General features: G+C 32.2%; 1 pseudogene; it reads left to right on the top strand.

Annotated features, from left to right (window-relative positions):
- The first annotated feature begins 293 nt into the window (after nucleotides 1-293).
- On the top strand, nucleotides 294-419 carry LOC122897107 (annotated as a pseudogene).
- The last annotated feature ends 7,226 nt before the right edge of the window (nucleotides 420-7,645 follow it).

Below are 7,645 nucleotides of genomic sequence, written 5' to 3' on the forward strand. Positions count from 1 at the left end.
AGGTACCACCAGGGATTTCAGACCAAACTTTGAGAACTAATAATTTAGAGGAACTCTTAAAGATGTGCACAGAGACATGAATTATGTGGTTAATTTAAGTTTCAATTATATTAGGGGAAAAGAAGAAACATCTGAATGCTCAGTATGAAGATAGAAAAATTTATAGTAGACTCACAGAGCTAAATTGAATGAACTAGGGATAAATGTATTCCCATGAGGAAATTTCAGAAATATAATATTTACTGGAAAATTAGCTTTGGTATGATACAATACATACAAAATTTAAGAACACAAGCTTTGCGTAGTGGCAGTATCGTAGCCAATGAGGTTTATCCGAGGCGCGATTATTGCTAATTGAAACAAAATTTAAGAACACAGAAGAAAATGTTATATATCATTTATGGGTACATAAATACATGGTAAAATCTAGGTAAAAACATAGGTGAGAAAGATACTAACACCAGACCAAATGGGAAGAAGGAAACTGAGCACCTTACAAGGCCTCAGAAAAATGATCAGGTCAGGGTCAACAAATACAAATAATGGAAAAAGTCTAGAGTGCTCATCAGAAGAATCAAGTTAAATGTTTATAGTTAAAACACTAGGCCAGATCTGTACCTGCTTCTACTTTCCTGTAGCTATTGAGCCTTTGGCCTATGTCAGAATCTGTAATAAAACCTTGATATTAAGTTCTAAAAAATACAAAAACATTTATCTTATTGCTCTGAGTATAATTTTGGGAGTAGAGACCCATATTAAAGCCTAAACTAATTCCACATAATGGTGTGAATTTGGGGCAATGGGAGAAAATGGACGAACAGTCCTTGACTGATTACAGAGTTGGCCTCTAAAATGAATTCAAAAAGATTTTTTTTTTTTTATTTTTGTCTGGAGTGGAAATTCTTGGCAGCATGTGCTCCAGAATTTGTATTAGACCTTTTCTGAGAGATAGGACTATACATCCAAGTGTTAGGAATTCCTAACTGGGAAGAACAAATAGATTCTAGATATTAATATTTAATCTAGGTCCTTGGCTTTAAATATGAACAGGCAAATAAGAATCAACAATGTTTTTAGGAAATTTGCTGAAAAAGACTGAATCCTGAAAAAGAATACTAAACAAAACATTATGCCTATCACCAAGGAAAAGAATAGAAGAAAAGAAAAAAAGGTTTGTATATATATCTAATTGACATCCACTGAAATATTTGAGAAGGTCTCATTGCAAAATTATTAACTATTATAAAATAAAACTGTTTTTAAAAAAATAAATATGTAATTACTGTAATTAAGTGGACTTCAGTGTACAGATAGAAGGGACACAACTGAAGGAAAAAAGAGTGAAATAAAGAATGGAGTCAATAAATTGCCACAGAGGGTAGTGAAAAAGGACGAGGATTAAAAATGAGAGAATGGTTAATAGATGTAGAGGTTATATTCTAAAATGTGTGTAATAGAAATTATAGAAAGAAAGAACACTGCACATGGAAGGAAGAGGGCATGGAGGAGAAACAGGAGGGCAATAAATAATCCAGACCTGCAGGGAAAAAGGCATGAAAACCCAGATTCAGTGGGTACACAGAATGATTTCAAAGTGAAAAAACAAAACAAAACAAAACAAAAACAACAGATGGAATAAAACAAACCCCACAAAGCTTTTAAAAATGCTCTCCTGTTCAAAGTCAGAATGCCATTATATTTTACGTATTTCTCATACAAAATTTATTGCTGATGTTATTGCAGTTGTGTGTGTGTGTGTGTGTGTGTACATACATGTACACTAATTTATATGTGAAGTGCATCTATGTGCTTTTCTTCAGTACACCTCATTTTGGAAAAAGAAATATCACTGAAATTCTAGGTGTGGGTTAGAAAAAATAAGGATACATTGCCATAACACTGTTACATGTATTTCCCTCTAATTATATGTAAATTTAGTGCAATTTCACTAATCCTAATAAAATAGTATGTGAAATTTGAAATTACGATTCTCAGGTTCATTTGTGAGAAAAATAGTGTCCAATATTTATAAGCTTAGTTGGTAATGTCCTACCAGAAAACAAATTATATTAAAAGATTAGAGTTATTGAATGATAAACTTTTGGCACCAAAATCAATTAGGGGGAATAAAAGAAAATTTGGAAGTACATCTATATGTACTGTGGGATTTAATTTAACAGGTGATGAAGTTAGCATTCAAATCAGTAAGGAAAAGATAGCTTATTCAATATATGGCATTAGGTAATATCTATTTGGGAAATAGATAAGCTTTATTTCATTAAAAAATGCAAAATCAAATGATTGAATCTATAAAAGCTATAAAAAGTACTAGAATAAAACACATGGAAATATTTTATAGTATCACTTTGCCATTTTATGCAGCTGGTAGCAGCTTTCCATGTTCTCTCCTCTGTCCTGTGTGCCTTGCGCTCTATGATTTTTAGTCTATTTTAATTCATAGCTCTCATTTCTGTCTGACCTTATCTATTTATATATTGTATATCTCTTTTAACTAGAATGTAGACAAATGCAGATTCTGTCTGCTTACTTGTTTACAATATAGACTCAAGTTCTTTTCCTTTCCAAGTCTCCTGAACACTCTGTCTCTTTCTCTCTCTATATATGTTACATACATATGTTCACATAACATATATATATGTTCAATAAACTCTGCTTTCACTTCCAAGGGGAAAAAAAAGAAAATTGCCTAGAATGGAATAGCGGTCTAAAAATTTGTTGAGTAAAAAAATGAATCCTCATGATTATTGAGAGTATATTTATATATTGTCTACTTTAGACTTTTGAAATAGAAATGAAATCTCGTAAAATGGGATATAAAAATATTTATTTAGTTTGTATGGGAGATAATAAGCTTATGATTGAATTCCAAACTTTCATCTTTTCTTTTCTTTCATCTTTACTTTTCATAAGTAGACAGGGTTTTCCTTTTCCATTCTTTTTACTACTGCCATTTTCAACTTGTCTTTACATGTATTCTTTCAAGAGGGAGGTTTTGAGGGCAAAAGAAGACATAGTGTTCTTAACCTTCCATACATAGGCAAAAATAGCTGTCTGAAAATAGTAATGCTTCTTTTTAGAATGGCATTGGTGACTGGAAGATCTTTATTTTTAAAGGTCAAAATATTGTACTATTCTGGCCATTTTCTAATTTTTGTACCATCTCAATTGGAATGTTTATTTACTTTATCTCTTCCATTATTTTTTGAATTTCCAAATGTACATTCTTACCTCATCTTTGATTATGGATTGTAGTTATTTATTTTCAGTTGATTTCACAAGAGAACACATTATCTTTATTGATCTTTGAAGAGTATATTGAGAATAAATCATGACTTGGCTTATGACAAGTGAAACAACTTATATAGAAATAAATGAATTACAAAATAATGTCCATAAAGGTCTGTGGATATGCTCATCAGTAAATTAGATTTAGAATCGTTATTACATCTGAAGCATTGCAGTTTCATATGTCTTGATTCTTAATTCCAAGATTTCAGTGAGTTGGATGCCTGTAAATATGATACAATTTCATTAATTTGTAGCTTTGTAATAAATTAAAAGTCTATCATTGATTAGTTCCTATAGTGTTTTTTCTCTTTTATGTTACCCACAAAAAAACTTAGAATTTTCTGAAAGCATATAACTGTGAGAAGACTAAGATTAAAAATGTTCTGTAGTTACTTCATATTAGATTACCCATAATTAGTAAAGGACATTTGAATGAAATGTTTTAAAATAAAATAAAATTTAAAATTTGAATAAAATGTTTTAAAACCCCCCCCTCTATTGGAGGGGTCTTAAAACAACTAGGAGCACCTAGGTGGCTCAGGTGAGTTAAGCGACCGGCTCTTGATTTCATCTCAGGTCACAATCTCAGGGTTTTGAGATTGAGCCCCCTGTAGGACTCCGTGCTCAGCGGGGAGTCTGCTTGAGATTTTCTGTCCCTCTCCCTCTGCCTCTTCCCCTGCTCTCTCTCTCTGTCTTTCTCTCTCTCAAATAAGTAAGTCTTTTAAAAGAATAAAACACCAATGAATTTTAGGATGTGTATGGTTTATATCACAGTGCTGGAAGAGAATTAATCCTGTTGGATGATCCTATATGGATAAATCACCCTATGAATCAAGGTAATCAGAAACTTTAATCATGATAAGAAGCATAGCAGCATATTATTGTTCTTAAAAGCAAACAATTTTTAACTGAATAGAAAATTTAAATAAAGAAATAGTTTAAAAGAATTTTAGTGAATGTAAAGTTGAGGTTTTCTCTTTAGGAGGCATACAATTTTGGAAGGAGATAAAGTAATTAAATGTCAAATGGATGCTATTTAAGATTCATCATGTATTCTATCTTAGCTTTCATTGTATCATTTTCAAAACATTGAGAAACCCATAAAAATATTTAACCTAAAAACTGTTAGACCATTTTCCCTGTCCTGGTGTTCTAATACCTATCAGTAGAGCTCTTAAAGAGGATACTTCCAGATTCACCAAATTTTAGAGGCCTTGCTAATTTTTCATTAATTCTCTATGAAACTGTTGATTGATACTGTATTTTTTATTTTTATTTATACATGTGACGTTTTCATTGATGCTATGTGAAACTAATGCAGAAGAAATGAAATAAGAATTTAGAAACTAATTTTTTGAATGCAGATGTATCCTCTTCTGCCCTCCCCCCAAAACCCTGTAAGTATCCTCAAGAATACACACTTTTTTGTGGATATGCAACAAAAGCTATGAACAAGGCAAGTGATATGAATAGGTGGTCCATGCTTCTAAAGGTGAAAATCCTCAGTTCCTCCCTCTCTCGCTCTCAGGGTGATAATTATATTAAATAGTAGAATTAATAAAAAAATGTATTACTTCTGATTTTTACCTTGCGTCTTTTACTTTATAAGTGCCTAGTTTGAATTCCCATAGAGCAGACACTAACTCAAGGACTTGTGTTTGTTTGGGACATGATCTTGGAAACACAAGTGAAACTTCAGGAAAGTGAAACAAAGAAAGGAGAAAAATCATTAGTGCATTAATAAGCAGGTTACTGATTTTGGCAAGTACGGTCCAGTCTCATTGGAGGCTGAACATTCTGTTGAACTTAACTCTGAATTTTCCCTCAGAGGTATAGGCACTAAGGGTATTTATTTACTATTAGGGTCCATTTCTTTGAGAGTTTTTCCTGGAATATAAAATGTTTGACATTTCTAGGCTATTCTGTGTCAGAAGAGCAAGTTCTCATATAAGAAAGCAAAGAATTTATTGTCAATAAGGTGAGAATTTGTCAATGTGCCTAAGCACAATGGCTGAGTCTTAATGCTAGGAAGGCTGTTTTCTTTTATCCTCCATGCCAAACCCTATAATTATATGAGTGTTGTATACAAATTAATACAGAGGACAATATATCCTATCTTAAGTATACACTGGGCAGTCTCCTAAATTCCTAAAACTGTAATTTTCTTGTCTATACTTTTGGCCTTTTCCAGCATTCTTCTGACCTTACATTCATATCCCAGTGTTTGCCTCTGCTCCTTGCTATGGCAATGAACCATTTCTCCTTATTCTCTTCACCTCCATCTTACTCCTCAGCTCAGCACATTACTCTTCTTTGATTTAGTTGTTAGCAATGAGTCTTTGTTAACTTAAGTCATGTCTTCTGTCTCATCTCCACAGGGAGTAAGATCAGGTAATTCCCATTTCCTATTACATCTGTAATATTGAGAAAGCAAGCCCAACTAAATTAAGTAAAAATAGCATTACCTCACTTAGAATAAATGTTCTCATTTCATCTTCATGAGTAAATTTAGCTAGTATCAATTACCAAATAACTGTTTTCTAAATACATAATCAAACTACACAGCTGGCGTGGTTGTTATCTGAACAAACACAACAAAGCAGTGAAATTGTATTTTCACTCAAAACTAGCAAAAGTATATTTGTACAAATATGTATTTAGATTTCACTCATTATTTTGGGAAATTCATGTATTTTCCCTGAAGTTTTGAATAAGCTCGTAATACAATTTTATTTTAACCTTTTTAAATAAAAACATGATTGAAGACACTCTTTAATAAATTGGCTAATGACAATTCGCTTAGCATATCCTAAAGTAAATTATGTTGAGATTGGATTCAATGATTCAGGAAGTCTTATTCGATTGATACTCTGCAACTTATTTGCACTAGAATATTAAATCTACTGTTTCTTCTCTTATGAAATCTTATCTATGGGTAGGTGCATAGTAGAGAATACAGAGAAAATGCTTTTCTAAATTACACTAAAACTCTGAATTATTTTGTAAAAATTAAGTTTAGGAATTATAAAAACTTTCAAATTAATAGAATACGTGAACAAATGATTATTATATAGTCATTTTCCATTTAAGGTCAATGAAACACAATTTTTTAAAAAATATTTTATTTATTTATTTGACAGAGAGGGGAAGCAAGAGGGAGCACAAGCAAGGGGAGTGGGAGAGGGAGAAACAAGCTTCCTACTCAGCAGGGAGCTCAATATGGGGCTCCATCCTGGGACCCTAGGATCATGACCTGAACCGAAGGCAAATGCTTAATGATTGAGCCACCCAGGTGTCCCTGAAATACAGTTTTGTTTTGTTTTTTTACAATTAAGAGCAAAATTCTTATATTGAAAAGGAAAGTAGTATTAAGGGTTTTGATTTTCTAGTGCAAATATATCATTCAATTACTCTGGCTGCTTCTCTTTACCACTATGGATAAATTTCTAAAGAAGGAATTTGGTTCTCCATTCTTGAGCTCAAAATACACACTGGTAAACATATACAAGGAGTTGGAAGAAATATTTGGGGGACACCAAAAGCATCAAAGAAAGAAATCTTTATAAACAAGGTAAAATAGGGCACCTAGGTAGCTCTGTCCGTTAAGTGTCTGCCTTGGATGCAGGTCATGATCCTAGGGTCCTGGGATCAAGTTCCACATCAGGCTTCCTGCTCCACAGGGAGCCTGCTTCTCCCTCTGCCTCTTTCTCTCTCTCTCTCTCTCTCTCACTCTCTCTCTGTCGCTCACGAATAAGTGAATAAAATCTTTTTTAAAAAGGGGAAAATAAAATAATGGTTTAGATGTCTTTAATCTGGGGACAATTTTCACAGCTCTTGAGTATTTTAAAGTGGGAAATGTGAACAAAGTAAAATTTGTGCTAGGTATTCATTAATAAACCATTAAAGATGAAAACAAGAGTCTGGGCTTACTAAGGAAACTCACAGCCTAACTAAGGAATAGTTTTGCCTTGAGAAACTTTGTGATTATGATCATAGAAAATAGATTCAAATACATTTTACTGTGATTGTGATTCAGGCAGAGAATGCTGGAAAAGGGACTACCCAATTCTAATTACCAATTCCCATTTACCCCTGACAGAAATGATAGTAAGCCCTATAATTTATATATATATATATATATATATATATATATATATATATATATAATTGATTTTATCATGCCAACTTATCTTTAATATCAAAGTCTGATATATACAATACCCAAAATTTAATATGATAAACCAGTTCTCTGGTAAATATAGATACAACATTTAAATAAGCCATTATAAAATAAAATTGAAAAAAAATCATTTTTTTTCATTCCCATGAATGAACT

Source organism: Neovison vison, chromosome 1 (assembly GCF_020171115.1).
Source record: "Neovison vison isolate M4711 chromosome 1, ASM_NN_V1, whole genome shotgun sequence".
Classification (NCBI taxonomy): Eukaryota; Metazoa; Chordata; class Mammalia; order Carnivora; family Mustelidae; genus Neogale; species Neogale vison.